The sequence below is a fragment of the Amphiprion ocellaris genome, chromosome 13, assembly GCF_022539595.1.
Source record: "Amphiprion ocellaris isolate individual 3 ecotype Okinawa chromosome 13, ASM2253959v1, whole genome shotgun sequence".
Taxonomy (NCBI): Eukaryota; Metazoa; Chordata; class Actinopteri; family Pomacentridae; genus Amphiprion; species Amphiprion ocellaris.
The window spans coordinates 6,678,096-6,694,948 of record NC_072778.1 but is presented as its reverse complement, the minus strand read 5'-3'; the positions used below and the strand labels follow the sequence as shown (position 1 = coordinate 6,694,948).

At 34.5% G+C, this 16,853-nt stretch overlaps 1 long non-coding RNA gene across 2 annotated transcripts; it reads right to left on the bottom strand.

Moving 5' to 3' along the window:
- Window positions 1–501: 501 nt before the first annotated feature.
- On the bottom strand, window positions 502–16,426 carry LOC129350290 (uncharacterized). 2 transcript variants are annotated; one of them, XR_008603637.1, is made up of 5 exons: window positions 16,372–16,426; window positions 16,090–16,238; window positions 10,291–10,355; window positions 8,252–8,349; window positions 502–2,892 (listed from the first exon to the last, which is right to left on the bottom strand). It is a non-coding gene; the product is annotated as an uncharacterized LOC129350290 (long non-coding RNA). The 2 variants fall into 2 exon arrangements; XR_008603636.1 differs by lacking the exon at window positions 16,372–16,426 and having other exon boundaries at window positions 16,090–16,344.
- Window positions 16,427–16,853: the final 427 nt, after the last annotated feature.

The window sequence follows — 16,853 nt, the reverse complement described above, 5'->3', positions numbered from 1 at the left end:
CAGCCACATGTGTGAACAAATGCCTCAAAGTTGATTTGTTTTCTGAAATAAATCTAGTTTGAGTCCTAATCTATGCCTGTGTGTTTGCTTCTTTACACCGCTGTTAACAGTTTAGACTGTTAGATTGTTCCAGATAAGACAAGTACAAGATACTTCAGAGCTGTTCTACCACAAGCCTGACAGGAAGAACTCCAACAGCTACTGAATGTTCCTGTGGTTCCCTCAAGGCTACAGGAGGAGCCCTACGAGGACGAGCCGGTCCACCTGATGGCGGCCAGTCACTGCGGTTCAAAGCCAACACCGACTACATGGACTTCTACTGGACCACACGGAGGCCTTCAAACCGGACCAACAAGTTCACCGACTCCCCGACTTGTGGGTCTGAGGACACCGCCGAGCCTCGGCCCAGCCGGCCTCCTGTCTGTGGGTGTTTTAGTGCTGAGAGGTTTGTGGATGCATGTGAACGTTCTGTGTTGAAACAGCAGCTATTGACTCATTAACGCCAGGAAAAACCAAGAGCTCCTTTATTTGTGACTTCCATTAAAAAAACTGATGAAATTAAGTTTGCCAGGGTTCTGACTGATAACAGATTATTAAATAATGAAAATAATCGTTTAAATATTCCTTTAAACAATCCTTTTAGGTCTACATTTCCTTTACACTGACTTCTTGGTATATGTACAAGTATTTTGGGTGGAATATACCATTAAGCCCAATGTTCAAGGGTTCTTCTGGGAATATACCATTAAACCAACCTTTTAGGTAAATGTTCCAAGGATGTTGGGTAGAATATACCATCAGATCAACCTTTTAGGTCTACATTGGAAGATTTTAGAGTAGAATATCACTCCAAACCATCCTTTAGGTCTACATTCAAGGTGGAATACTCCTTTACACCAAGATTTTTTGGTCTACATTGAAAGATTTTAGGTGGAATATTCCTTTGAATGAACTTTTTATGTATATGTTCAAGGATGTTGGGTGGAATATACAATCAGACCAACCTCCAAGGTCTACAGTAGTGAATTTGAGGTGGAATATACCATTAAACTCACCTTTTAGGTCTACATTGGAGGATTTTAGGTGCAATTTTCATCCAAACCGCCTTTTAGTCTACATTTAAGGATGTTTAGGATGGTATATTCTTCCGAACCAACTTCTCAGGTCTACATTTCAGGTGGAATATTCCTCCAGACTAACTTTTTTGGTCTACATTGAAGGATTTTTTTCTTTAACCAGCCCCTCAGGTCTCTTTGAGGATTTTGGATGGAATACTCGGTTAAACCAACATTTTAGGTGCATGTCCAAGGATTTTTGGTGGAATATTCCTTTAAGGTGGATGTTTGAGGACCTTGTGGGTGGAATACTTCCTGAAACCAACCTTTTAGGTCAACATTCAAAGATTTAAGGTGGAATATTCCTTTAAATCAACCTAAATTTCATGTTTTGATCATTATCAAGTGAGAAACCTCAATCTAGACTCCTCATAATGACATTTGAGATTTATGCTGCTGTTATTTGTTTAGTCCAGACTAAATGACAGAAATCCACAACTGTAATTTTATTTCAGGACTCGGTTATTAAATGTCAAAACAATTCATGTGACTCTAAAAACTCAACAGCTTTACAAACTCTAAGATTAAACTCTCAACAAGGATCCAAAATAAGTTGAACTTCTACATGAGAGCTTTAATTATTCTTCATCTACTTCCTGAAAAGTTTGGAAAATAAAAAAGACAAAAACTAATATTTTCAGCTGAACTAAAGACAGACTGTGATTTTTCTGCTCACATGTTGTGTTGTTGTAAACTTCCTCTTTCAAATAAATAGCCGTCTAACCCCCTGGAAACCAGCGTTTGTCCTGTTTTTGTGTTGCTCCTCGGCAACCCTAGACAGCCGGGTCGTAATGTTTTTTGAGCAACACACCATACTATGAGGTTTTTACAATGATGGTTCTACTATGAAACCAATTTGACATGTTCAGGCTTTCATTGTGTGAAAACTCAGACATTTCAGGGATCAGAAGGTGGTTTTCAACTTTCTTTGTTAACTTTCTGCTTCAACTTTAAACTAAATTTCCTTCACTAACCCAACCCTCTGGACTTCCAGTAAGCTGTGTTCCTATTGGCTGTCCAGGTGGCTGCTTGGTGTTATCAGGAACACCTGAGCAGCTCAGTGTCTTCCTGCTTTATTTGGCTGCATCAAACATTTCCTCTGCTTCACCACTGAACTGGGTTTGGCTCCATTGCTTTAGTTTGTTCTTTAGGCGTTGGCTTGCAGCTTCCAGCAGTAAAATCATCTTTAATGTGTTTCTTGGTGTGTTTCAGGGCTTTGTACTGGATAGCTGTCTTGGTAAATGTGGTTCTTTAGCCACAGTTAGCACATGCTGCTAATGTGTGCAGTGATTAGTGGATTTGGTGCAGCTGAGTTGTGTCTTTATCTTGGCTGTAGTGAGTCTTTAGAGGTTTTTGGTCAGACACATTCTGTATTCTTGTTTGTGAACCAGCGTTGGTTGTCCAGAAGGTAAGAGTTCCTGTCCTGATTCTCTGTTCTCAGAGGTTCTCTGGTAGGCTGCAGGAGACTTTAGCGTTTGGGTTGTGCTAGTTTGGTTTTTGTATGGTTTCATTTGGATGACTATCTTGAGGCCCCTCCATGTGGTTTAGTGAGGTTTTCTGCAACAGTTCTACAAAGCAACCTGCAGCAGAAGAGACTTTGAGAGTTTTTAGGAAGTTCTGGAGACCAGACTTTAGAGCAGCAGAAACATCTGTCAGCAGTTTGAGCAGGAGAAGGTGAGCTTCAGAGTAGAAATGAGACAGGAACCTTCTTGACCCGTGTGGTGAGGTCCTGTACCAAGAGTTTGAGCAGGTTGTGAAGAGTCTGTAGTTCTTTGGTCTGAAAGCACAAGAAGAGTCGACTCATTAAAGGAGAAAACAGGAGATATTGTTGCTTCTTCTGTCACTCTGCAGTTTCCTTAGACTGAATATCAAGTTTGTATTTTAAATTATTTACCATGTGAGCCCAAGAAGATTTCAATAAACTCCCTCCATCCCCTGGACACAACACATTTTATTACCATGTTAAATTTTTTTTAAATGTGTTTTTGAGTTTTAATTATAGTTTTAGCATACTTTTTTCTCTTTGCTTGTTTAGTTTTGCCATCTGTGTGAAAGATGCTAAACAAATAAAGTTGAATTGATAAACTGAATAACTGACTAACTCATGATTGTGACAACAGAAGTATTTTCATTGTGATTTAAGGGTTTGTTTAATTTTTAAGGTTGGGGTTACAATCTTGACAGAAAAAAAGATTAAAGAAATAAACTACATTAAAAAAGCAATTAAATCAAAGGAAAAATGCATTCAATACAATAAAACTTTTAAAAAGAAAATTAAACATTAAATACAGTTAAATTATATTAAACAGACAAAATGTTTAATTAGATAATTAAACAGAAGATACAAAACATGTAATTCTGACAAACAAAAATATTAAACATTAAAGATGAAATATTTTAGATAAACATTTGAAAAATACAATTAAACAAGAATAATATTAAACATGTAAATAAAATACAAAACATTTATTTAGATTATTAAACCTTTAAAAAGACAAAACATTTAATTAAAAAATTCTATGTTTAATTAGAAAATTTAATCTTAAAGACAATAAAACTTTAAATAGGAATTAAACAGAAAATACAATGAATCATTTAAAAAGAAAATTAAACATTAAAAGGTGGTAAAACATTTAAAAAGAAAAACCTTAAAGATTTAATCGAAAAATTAAACACTGGGAAAGAAAAGGAAATTTTTCAAACAAGCTGATAAAACATTTGAAAAAACAATTAAACATTAAAAGACAAAACATTTCTAAATCAAATCAGACATTAGAAAAGAATAAAAGGTGAGAAAAGAGCAAAACTAAACATTTAAGAAGAATCAAACTAAAGACAAAACATTTGAAAAGGCACTAGTTAAACTTTAGAAGATCAAATTAAAGAGAAGAGACAATAAAAGGATCAAAACGAGCAAAAACAGATAAAGGTCTTATAGTGTTTTCTCGTCTGAAATGAAAACATCAAGTTGTTTCTTCAAACATTTCCTCTTTCTATGTTCTTGGTTTGATTGTGGACAGATTTACTAAGAACTCATTTCAGAAAACTGCTTTCCAGATAAAGTCTACTGGTAGTTGAAGGCATCGATCAAACTAATGTTACCTTCTGATCTCCACAAACTTTACTGTTCAGTGAAGAGAATCAAGGTTTGTTGAGGATTTCTAAAAACCCACAGGTGAAGGTCTGAGAAGAACTCAGATTGATGGTCTAAATGTGAAATCAAGACTCATGGTCACAAGTTTTAAGGCTTCTGTTAACCAGAAAGTTCAAACTAACAGAGAAGTACTGAGAAACTTTTAAAATTTCAGTCCTCAGACTGTCTAAAGGTTCAAACTAACAGAGAACTACTGAAGAACTTTTAGGTTTTCAGTCCTCAGACTGTCTAAAGGTTCAAACTAACAGAGAAGTACTGAGAAACTTTTAAAACTTCATTCCTCAGACTGTCTGAAGGTTCAAACTAACAGAGAACTACTGTGGGACTTAGAAAATTTCAGTCCTCAGACTGTGTGAAAGCTCAGGTCCTGAGGACTCGGGAGGTGTGGAGGCTTGGAAAGTCTTGGAACTGAGGGTTCAACCCTCCAGCACAAAGGCTGAAGTCCAACCTCCTGAGAAAAACGGTGGAGTCGAGACCCGAGTAAAAAAAAAAACTCGAAACTGACAAAAAATAGATGATAAATGCGCAAAAACGAGAAGATTTAGTATCTGAGCGAGTAGCTCAGGGGGATAAGAAGAGGACTACCAAGCGGAGGGTCGCAGGATCGAGACCCGCCACGGGCAGTTTTCTTTGTTTGTCTTTGTCAGGATTTTCATAAAAACTTAAGAAGGGTCTGGTCTTGAACCAGCGACCTGCAGCTCCATAGGCAAACTCTTAACTCACTGAGCTACAGATCAGATACAAAGACATAATTTCGTCGTCCCTTTGGCATCGTAGTTCCTGAAGTCATCACACGGGCGGAGCCAGGGCGGAGTCTGGGTGGAGTCAGGGTGGAGAGTAGGCGGGGAGGTGGGTGGCGGCCTTCCCCCCTCTACTCCCCCACCTCCCTCCACCACCCACCACACCTTCCCCCGCCCGACGAGTTCTTCGAGTCTCCACGAGTCCTTCGAGTCTCCAAGGGTTTTCCCGAGTTTCTGGAGTTTCCACCAGGTCGGAGGCAGAACAAGTTGTCATGAAGAGGTGTTGAAGTCGGCCAGGATGGACTGACTTTTTACAGCGACTAGAAGGAAGACGACTAGAAGAACAGGTCTTTAACCACCATCCATAAAATCCATGGAGTCGACTCCAGAGAAATGAAGGGAGGTCAACTTTTATCAACCTCCAGCCACATCTTCAACTTGATATCTTTACTTTGACATTTTTAGCACCACAAACCTTTAGTATCACATTTTATTGTCATTTCTTAGGACATTAATGGAATCCACCAGCAGATTTAGTTTTTGTTGACACACTTTATTCTTGTCGTCGTGGGACTGCAGTATTTAAAACTGTTCCTTCTATTTGACATCATGTTTATTAGTTTTAGTAGAGAAAGTTATTTTAGTTGTCAATTAGTCTCTTAAAAACCAGATAAATTGGATTAGTCAAGAGGTTTAAATTTCTTACTTTGTCATATTTTAAATATGACAAAAAAACATAAAAATAAAGTGTCTTGAGACAATTTGACCTGTAATTGGCATTATATGAATAAAATTGAATTAAAAGTGTATGTATCTTGTAATGTTGGAGTAATTCAGCCATATATGTTGGAAAACACGTTTTCTTTGTCCATTAATCTATTGATTGTTTTCTCCAGTAATTCATTTCTTGTTTTGGTTTATAAATGTCAAACCCAAATGTATTCAGTTTACTGTCATAAAAACCAAAAATATTTACATTCATGATGCAGGAACCAGGCAGTTTTTCACTTTTTATCTTAGTTTAGTCAGAAAGACAGTTGATAATGTGTGAATTGTTGCAGCTTGTGAGCCGTAGAAGGTTTTAATCTTTGGGGCCAAGTGTCAGAAAACATTTAGAAACCAACATCAACAAAACACTCAAAGATTTGAACATCATTAAATGGAAATTCAACTTTTGCATGACAATGTCTCATTAAAGGACATTTATTTCCAACGTAAATGTGTGATATTCATCCTCTGGAGCTTTCTCTTCACATCATCTTCCACCTGGACTGCTTTGGTCGGGAGCATGTGCAACAAACATTTGAAAAAGTGCACTTTAACATCAATGAATGACACTGAAGTTTAATTTCTACATAAATGAGACTGAGTCTGGATGTGCTGCTCTGTCATTAACTCCTAAGATTAGGGAAAGTTAAAACAAAAGAGGACAGTTCAGATAAGACTTGAGAATGAGCTTATTTTGAACAAACATCTCAGACTTTCTGAGCTTCAGCACCTCTAGCAAGATACTTTAACAACAAGCAACTCAAGAGATCCAGAAGTTGGAGAGAGTTTAGCTTTAGCTGAACCAAAGAACATGTGGGACGCTAACTCAGCAAACATTTCAGACATTTCTCTGTGAATTCTGGGAAATAATTTACTATTTAACGACAGAGCTACACATCTTAACTCAGTCTCATTAAAACAGACTCTAATTCAGTGTCATCCATCCATATTAAAGTGCACTTACCCAAAATGTTTGTTGCATGAGCTCCAACAAAACCTGTCCAGGTAGAAGGCCACTTTGACAAACAGGAAGTGGAAGATTCCAATCAGATTTATAGAAGGGGGAAACAGACTATACTAAGTGTGGTCGAGTATAGAGGGGTGTTCTGTGTCTTTTTAAGGCTGATAATGATTATTAGTGAGAGATTTGGAGTAGATATTCATTTGCAGTAAATGACAGTATTTAAAATCTTGGAGTTAAACGTAGAAGAACACAAACTCTAACAGAAAACTTTGTTGATACATTTTTGTTTTGTTTACAGATGTCAAAGAAAACCTTACCATAGTGTTTTTCACGGCCTCCTTTACATTATTTCATCATATGGCACGTTTTTACAACATGTTGAAAAATCACATTTTTTTTTTCGACATAGTATACTATGGCATTTTTTTTTGCGCCAAAATTCATGATGATTTTTTTTTCAGAGAAAACCTTTCTGGAGTGTTTTTCATGGCCTCCTTTACATTATTTCATCATATGGCACATTTTTACAACATGTTGACAAATCGCATTTTTTTTCGACATAGTATAGTATGGCGTTTTTTTGTGCCAAAATTCATGATGATTTTTTTTTTCAAAGAAAAACTTTCTGCAGTGTTTTTCACAGCCTGCTTTGCATTATTTCATCATATGGCATGATTTCACAACATGTTGAAAAATAACATTTTTCGACACAGTATACTATGGCGTTTTTTGGCGCCAAAATTCATGATGATTTTTTTTTTCAAAGAAAACATTACCATAGTGTTTTTCACGGCTGCCTTTACGTTATTTCATCAAATGGCATGTTTTCACAACATTTTGAAAATTACATTTTTCGACATAGTATACTATGGCGTGTTTTTTGCGCCAAAATTCATGATGAGTTTAAAAAAAAAAAAAAAAAAAAAAAAAAAAAACACCTCTCTGGAGTGTTTTTCACAGCCTCCTTTACAGTATTTCATCATATGTCACGTTTTTACAACATGTTGAAAAATCGCAATTTTTTTTGACATCGTATAGTATGGCGTTTTTTTTTTTTTGCGCCAAAATTCATGATGATTCTTTTTTTCAAAGAAAACCTTTCTCGAGTGTTTTTCACAGCCTGCTTTACATTATTTCATCACATGGCATATTTTCGCATATATCGCATTTTTTTTGTCGACACAGTGTATTATGTCGAAATATGTCACTTTTCAACATGTTGTGAAAACATGCCATATGATGAAATAATGTAAAGGAGGCCGTGAGAACCACTCCAGAAAGGTTTTCTTTGAAAAAAAAAAATCATCATGAATTTTGGCGCAGAAACACGCCAAGTATACTATATCAAAAAATGTCATTTTTGAACATGTTGTGAAAACATGCCATATGATGAAATAATGTAAAGCAGGCTGTGAAAAACACTCCAGAAAGGTTTTGTTTGAAAAAAAAAAAAAAAACATCATGAATTTTGGCGAAAAAACAGGAATCCTTCAAGGCGAAGATCGATCACCTCTACAGCAGCATCTACAGCAGCATCTCCATGTGAAAGCCGGCGAACCTCATTTTCCTCCAAGCATCCCGACTCTACGAACTGCTTCGACCAGCGACCTGCAGTGGGACAAACACGCGTCACCTGAGGCTAAACATGCTTTTGAGAAGCAAACCAAAACTGGCACAACTGCAGAGGATTTGAAATGCCTAGATAAAAACAAATTAAAGCAAGAAACTGAAATACAATGCACATTGTCATATGTATTTCCTTTTGGTTCGTGCATTTAATCTGTTGAAAGCGTACGTTAAAAGGATAGTTTTACCTTAGCTGACATTTAAGTGAGACTCTACATTATTATTTGACACAAATCTATCTAAATCAAAAATTTAATCATTTTTACTCCAAACATTTACTGGACTGATTTAAATATTAAAATCACTCCTTTCTAATCCTCTGCTGTACGTTCAAACCTGAGGCCTTAAATAGTGAAACACACAAGTATCTGTTTGAAGGAACTTCTGCAGAGTCCTGGTTCCAGAACGTGATGATAGAATTATAGACAAACTTTAACAAAAGCTGCCTGAGAGTTTACAGGTTTTTATGTTGGATTTCTTCAGTAATTTAATGAGAGTTATCAGCAAAAATCAAGTGTTCATTTGATGAACTTCATTTCCTAAAACATCAGAATTGGAGCTCATATCTTTGGCAGCTGTAAAGTTTCTGCTCCTTCAAAGTTCACAACACAATGAATTAATTCCTAAAACACTCTCAATGCTGGAGAGCGTTTGTGATGCTGAAGCAGTGACCAGTTTTTCTGTTTCTTCTCTGGAGATGCACAATGAGGGACGTCTGCAGAGACTGAGAAAGAGTCTCACCACATCCTGACATGAGGAAAAAGACTTGATTGAAGACTACAATGAGAAAAACTATCAGACAGCAGACGGCTGCATTCAAGGTGAGCTCTGAACATTTGATCTGGAACAGGAATTCAATAACGGCAGCATGAGCTTCATTTCAGTCTGTAGCTGCTGAATTCATGGATGAATCATCTGGCACTAGAGAGGAAGACCATCAAACATCCACGTCAGCTGATGGAGGTCCAAGAGTCTCACCCAACAAACAACCTACAGAGTGAAGACCTTGAATCTGATTGGACGGCCTCCTATTCAGCCACATGTGAACAAATGCCTCTAAGTTGGTTTGTTTTCTAAAATAACATGACATGTTCAGGCGTTCTTTGTGTGAAAACTCAGAGATTTCAGGTATCAGAAGGTGGTTTTCAACTTTCTTTGTTAACTTTCTGCTTCAACTTTAAACTAAATTTCCTTCACTAAGCCAGCCCTCTGGACTTCCAGTAAGCTGTGTTCCTATTGGCTGTCCAGGTGGCTGCTTGGTGTTATCAGGAACACCTGAGCAGCTCAGTGTCTTCCTGCTTTATTTAGCTGCAGACAAACATTTCCTCTGCTTCTCTTCACCACTGAACCGGGTTTGGCTCCGTTGCTTTAGTTTGTTCTTTAGGCGTTGGCTTGCAGCTTCCAGCAGTAAAATCGTCTTTAATGTGTTTCTTGGTGTGTTTTAGGGCTTTGTACTGGATAGTTGTCTTGGTAAATGTGGTTCTTTAGCCACAGTTAGCACATGGTGCTAATGTGTGCAGTGATTAGTGGATTTGGTGCAGCTGAGTTGTGTCTTTATCTTGGCTGTAGTGAGTCTTTAGAGGTTTTTGGTCAGACACATTCTGTATTCTTGTTTGTGTCCAGAAGGTAAGAGTTCCTGTCCCGATTCTCTGTTCTCAGAGGTTCTCTGGTAGGCTGCAGGAGACTTTATCATTTGGGTTGTGCTAGTTTGGTTTTTGTACGGTTTCATTTGGACGACTATCTTGAGGCCCCTCCATGTGGTTTAGTGAGGTTTTCTGGAACAGTTCTACAAAGCAACCTGCAGCAGAAGAGACTTTGAGAGTTTTTAGGAAGTTCTGGAGACCAGACTTTAGAGCAGCAGAAACATTTGTCAGCAGTTTGAGCAGGAGAAGGTGAGCTTCAGAGTAGAAATGAGACAGAAACCTTCTTGACCCGTGTGGTGAGGTCCTGTACCAAGAGTTTGAGCAGGTTGTGAAGAGTCTGTAGTTCTTTGGTCTGAAAGCACAAGAAGAGTCGACTCATTAAAGGAGAAAACAGGAGATATTGTTGCTTCTTCTGTCGCTCTGCAGTTTCCTTAGACTGAATATCAAGGTTATATTTTAAATGATTTACCATGTGAGCCCAAGAAGACTTCAATAAACTCCCTCCATCCCCTGGACACAACACATTTTATTACCATGTCAAATCTTTTTTTAAAATGTGTTTTTGAGTTTTAATCATAGTTTTAGCAGTTTTTCTCTTTGCTTGTTTAGTTTTGTCATCTGTGTAAAAGGTGCTAAACAAATAAAGTTGAATTGATAAACTGAATAATTGACTAACTCATGATTGTGACAAGAGAAGTATTTTCATTGTGATTCAAGGGTTTATTTCATTTTTGAGGTTGGGGTTAAAATATTGACAGAAAAAGAAGATTAAAGAAATAAACTACGTAACAAAAAGCAATTAAATCAAAGGGGGGGAAAATTACAATAAAACGTAAAAAAAATTTAAGTATTTTCTAATTGTTTCATCTAACTCTTGTTAAAAAGTGTTATTTTTTAAATGTTTAATCTTATTCTTGTTTAAAAAGTATCATGTTTAAATGTTTAATCTATTTCTTGTTTAAAAACTATCATTTTTTTAAATGTTTAATCTAATTCTTGTTTAAAAAGTATTATTTTTTTAAATGTTTAATCTAATTCTTGTTGAAAAAGTATCATTTTTTAAATGTTTAATCTATTTCTTGTTTAAAAACTATCATTTTTTAAATGTTTAATCTAATTCTTGTTTAAAAAGTATTATTTTTTAAAAATGTTTAATCTAATTCTTGTTTAAAAAGTATTATTTTTTTAAATGTTTCATCTAATTCTTGTTTAAAAAGTATTATTTTTTTAATTTTTAATCTAATTCTTGTTGAAAAAGTATCATTTTTTAAATGTTTAATCTAAGTCCTGTTTAAAAAGTTTCATTTTTTAAATGTTTAATCTATTTCTTGTTTAAAAACTATCATTTTTTAAATGTTTAATCTAATTCTTGTTTAAAAAGTATTATTTTTTCAATGTATCATCTAAGTCTTTTTAAAAAGTATTCTTTATTAAATGTTTAATCTAAGTCTTGTTTAAAAAGTATAATTTTTTAAATGTTTAATCTAATTCTTGTTTAAAAAGTATTATTTTTTTAAATGTTTAATCTAATTCTTGTTGAAAAAGTATCATTTTTTAAATGTTTAATCTAAGTCTTGTTTAAAAAGTATAATTTTTTAAATGTTTAATCTATTTCTTGTTTAAAAACTATCATTTTTTAAATGTTTAATCTAATTCTTGTTTAAAAAGTATTATTTTTTAAAAATGTTTAATCTAATTCTTGTTTAAAAAGTATTATTTTTTTAAATGTTTCATCTAATTCTTGTTTAAAAAGTATTTTTTTTTAAATTTTTAATCTATTTCTTGTTTAAAAACTATCATTTTTTAAATGTTTAATCTAATTCTTGTTTAAAAAGTATTATTTTTTTAAATGTTTAATCTAATTCTTGTTTAAAAAGTATTATTTTTTAAATGTCGAATATAAGCCTTGTTTAAAAATATTCTTTTTTAAATGTTCAATATAAGCCTTGTTTAAAAAGCAGCCTTCTTTGAATGTGTAGTTGTCTGAAGTATTTTCTCTGTAATTTTTAATAATGTTATTTTAAAAATTTTGTTTAATTTCATACTTACATGTGTCGTATCGTGTTTGATTATCTCATTCAATGTTTTGTCTGTTTAATAAACTGAAAGATTAAATAAATTTAAATGATATTAAACAGACAAAACATTGAATGAGATAATCAAACACGATACGACACATGTAAGTATGAAATTAAACAAAATTTTTAAAATAACATTATTAAAAATTACAGAGAAAATACTTCAGACAACTACACATTCAAAGAAGGCTGCTTTTTAAACAAGGCTTATATTGAACATTTAAAAAAGAATACTTTTTAAACAAGGCTTATATTCGACATTTAAAAAATAATACTTTTTAAACAAGAATTAGATTAAACATTTAAAAAAATAATACTTTTTAAACAAGAATTAGATTAAACATTTAAAAAAATAATACTTTTTAAACAAGAATTAGATTAAACCTTTAAAAAATAATACTTTTTAAACAAGGCTTACATTAAACATTTAATAAAGAATACTTTTTAAACAAGAATTAGAATAAACATTTTAAAAAATAATACTTTTTAAACAAGAATTAGATTAAACATTTAAAAAATAATACTTTTTAAAAAAGACTTAGATTAAACATTTAATAAAGAATACTTTTTTAAAAAGACAGATTAAACATTTAAACAATGATACTTTTTAAACAAGAAATAGATTAAACATTTTAAAAAATGATACTTTTTAAACAAGAATTAGATCAAACATTTAAAAAAAATAATACTTTTTAAACAAGAATTAGATTAAACATTTAAAAAATGATAATTTTTAAACAAGGCTTATATGAAACATTTAAAAAAATAATACTTTTTAAACAAGAATTAGACTAAACATTAAATAAAGAATACTTTTTAAACAAGAATTAGATTAAACATTTAAAAAAGAATACTTTTTAAACAAGACTTACAGCCGTGGCCAAAAGTTTTGAGAATCACACAAATACTAATTTTCATAAAGTCTACTGCCTCATTTTTTATGATGGCAATTTGCATGTACTCCAGAATGTTATGAAGAGTGATCAGATGAATTGCAATTAATTGCAAAGTCCCTCTTTGCCATGAAAATGAACTTAATCCCCCCAAAAACATTTCCAATGCATTTCAGTCCTGCCACAGAAGGACCAGCTGACATCATGTCAGTGATTCTCTCGTTAACACAGGTGAGAGTGCTGATGAGGACAAGGTGGAGATCACTTTGTCATGTTGACTGAGTTAGAATAACAGACTGGAAGCTTTAAAAGAGGGTGGTGCTTGAAATCATTGTTCTTCCTCTGTTAACCATGGTTACCTGCATGGAAACACGTGCAGCTTTCATTGCTTTGTACAAAAAGGGCTTTACAGGCAAGGATATTGCTGATACTAAGATTGCACCTAAACCAACCATTTATCGGATCATCAAGAACTTCAAGGAGAGATGTTCAATTGTTGTGAAGAAGGCTTCAGGGCGCCCAAGAAAGTTCAGCAAACGCCAGGACGGTCTCCTAAAGTTGATTCAGCTGCAGGATCGGGGCACCACCAGTGCAGAGCTTGCTCAGGAATGGCAGCAGGCAGGTGTGAGTGCATCTTCACGCACAGTGAGGTGAAGATTTTTGGAGGATAGCCTGGTGTCAAGAAGGACAGCAAAGAAGTCACTTCTCTCCAGGAAAAACATCAGGGACAAACTGATATTCTTCAAAAAGTACAGGGATTGGACTGCTGAGGATTGGGGTAAAGTCATTTTCTCTGATGAATCCCCTTTCCGATTGTTTGGGGCTTCTGGAAGAAAGCTTGTCCGGAGAAGAAAAGGTGAGCGCTACCATCAGTCCTGTGTCATGCCAACAGTAAAGCATCCAGAGACCATCCATGTGTGAGATTGCTTTTCAGCCAAGGGACTGGGCTCACTCACAATTTTGCCTAAGAACACAGCTATGAATAAAGAATGGCACCAAAACATCCTCCGAGAGCAACTTCTCCCAACCATCCAAGAACAGTTTAGTGACGTACAATGCCTTTTCCAGCATGATGCAGCACCTTGCCATAAGGCAAAACTGATAACTACGTGGCTCAGGGAACAAAACATCGAAATTTTGGGTCCATGGCCAGGAAACTCCACCAGTCCTTAATCCCATTGAGAACTTGTGGTCAATCCTCAAGAGGCGGGTGGACAAACAAAAATCCACAAGTTCTGACAAACTCCAAGCATTGATTATGCAAGAATGGGCTACCATCAGTCAGGATGTGGCCCAGAAGTTAACTGACAGCATGCCAGGGCGAATTGCAGAGGTCTTGAAAAAGAAGGGTCAACATTGCAAATATTGACTCTTTGCATAAACTTACTATAATTGTCAATAAAAGCCTTTGACCCTCATGAAATGCTTGTAATTATACTTCAGTATATTATAGTAACATCTGACAAAAAGATCTAAAAACACTGAAGCAGCAAACTTTGTACAAACCAATACTAGTGTAATTCTCAAAACTTTTAGCCATGGCTATAGATTAAACATTTAAAAAAGAATACTTTTTAAACAAGACTTATATTAAACATTTAAAAAAGAATACTTTTTAAACAAGACTTATATTAAACATTAAAAAAAATACGGAACATTTAATTAGATTATTAAACATTTAAAAAGACAAAACATTTAATTAAAAAATTCAATGTTTAATTAGAAAATTAAATCTTAAACACAATAAAACTTCAAATAGGAATTAAACAGAAAATACAATGAATCATTTAAAAAGAAAATTAAACATTAAAGGGTGGTAAAACATTTAACAAAGATTTAAGCGAAAAATTAAATATTGGGAAAGAAAAAAAATTTTCAAACATGCCGATAAAACATTTGAAACAACAATTAAACATTAAAAAGACAAAACATTTCTAAATCAAATCAGACATTAGAAAAGAATAAAAGGTGAGTAAAGAGCAAAACTAAACGTTTAAGAAGAATCAAACTAAAGACAAAACATTTGAAAAGACACCAGTTAAACTTTAGAAGATCAAATTAAACAGAAGAGACAATAAAACGATGAAAAAGAGCAAAAACATCCGTCTTAAAGCGTTTTCTAGTCTGAAATGAAAACATCAAGTTGTTTCTTCGAACATTTCCTCTTTCTATGTTCTTGGTTTGATTGTGGACAGATTTACTAAGTGCTCATTTCAGAAAACTGCTTTCCAGATAAAGTCTCCTAGTAGTTGAAGGCATGGATCAAACTAATGTTACATTCTGATCTCCACAAACTTTACTGTTCAGCGGCATCATAGCGGCATGCTATATCATGACGTTGTTAGGGCGACATGCGATACTATGACGTTTTTAGAGCGACATGCTATACTATGACGTTTTTAGAGCGACATGCTATACTATGATGTTTTTTCGACGACATGCTAAACTATGACGTTTTTTGAGCCACATCATATACAATGACATTTTTAGAGTGACATGCTATACTATGACGTTTTTTGGACCAAAGGCCATACTATGACATTTTTAGAGCGACATGCTTTACTATGGCATTTGTTGAGTGACACTCTATACTATAGGCTTTTTAAATTGACATATTACTATGACGTCTTTTTTGTTTTAGTTTTTTTTTGTTTTTTAGCAACATACAAGAAATTGAACAGTTTTAAAAATTATTAGACTTTTACTTGTGCAATGAAATATTATTCTATGGCATTTTTTAGATGACATATACTATGATGTTTTCTTGAAAAACATACTATTCTGACAATATACTGCACTATATATGACATCTTTTGAACCACATATCATACATGACAATTTTAGGCAACATTCTATCATTTTGCACCTTTTGAACCACATAATAATCAGTTGGGTTTCTTTGCCGACATGCTATACTATGAACTACAGGCCATACTATGTTATTCTTGAAAAGTATACTACACTTTGACATTTTCTGAACTACATCTTATACTACGGCGTTATACACAGTGCTTTGGTTACATGTTGATTTATAATCTAGATTTTTTTTCTGTTTTGTTTTTTGACGGGATTACCACAGACCTGACCATGAACACCGTTGACACCCACCTGAGGGAGATGCTGCCTAAGATCTCAAGGCTGCTTGGTCGTGGTCTTTCTGGTCCTGCTCCAGAACGCCTTCATCAACTACGTCTTCTTTTGAAGAGGCCCTCAGATGCTGCAATCTCTGACCTTAAGGAGGAACTGCTGCTTTCACTCTGTAACGAGACGGCGGTTATTTTAAAGACCCAGCTCCTGTCGGCTTTGAAAGAAAGTTTAATACCCATCAAAACGGAACTACAGACAGTTAAATATGAGCTGTCGGTCAGTCTTTCAAACATCAAGTCCGACCCGGCTGCCCTAAAGCATGCTGTGGGTGAAACGGAAACTTCACTCTCCACATCACCGATAATATCGTCACACTCCAAAGCAGAGCACCTGTCTGCTGAACTTTTAAAAGTGGACTATAAATGTGAAGACTGTGAGCAGCGGAACAGATGTAATCAGAAAGAAGTCATTTTCTTTTTTATTTTCTTTCTGGTTGACTTGATGCTGTCAGATGCAGATGTTGGAGCTGATTCTGAGCTTTCAGGATAAAAAGCTGCTTTTCCTTCACAGACTTTTCAATTATTCTCTCAGGTTTTCTCTGCTATTTATATTTTCATTATCTGTTATTATTTCTTTATTGTAAAAATAAAGTTTGAGGTATAAAGACTCATTTAGTTATTTTAATCCTGAAATCTTTGATGTAGCAGAACTAAACTTCCATTTTCCTTCTTGTACTTCTGATACGAGAACTAAACGTATCTTCAACATGGATCATCTGCTTTTAA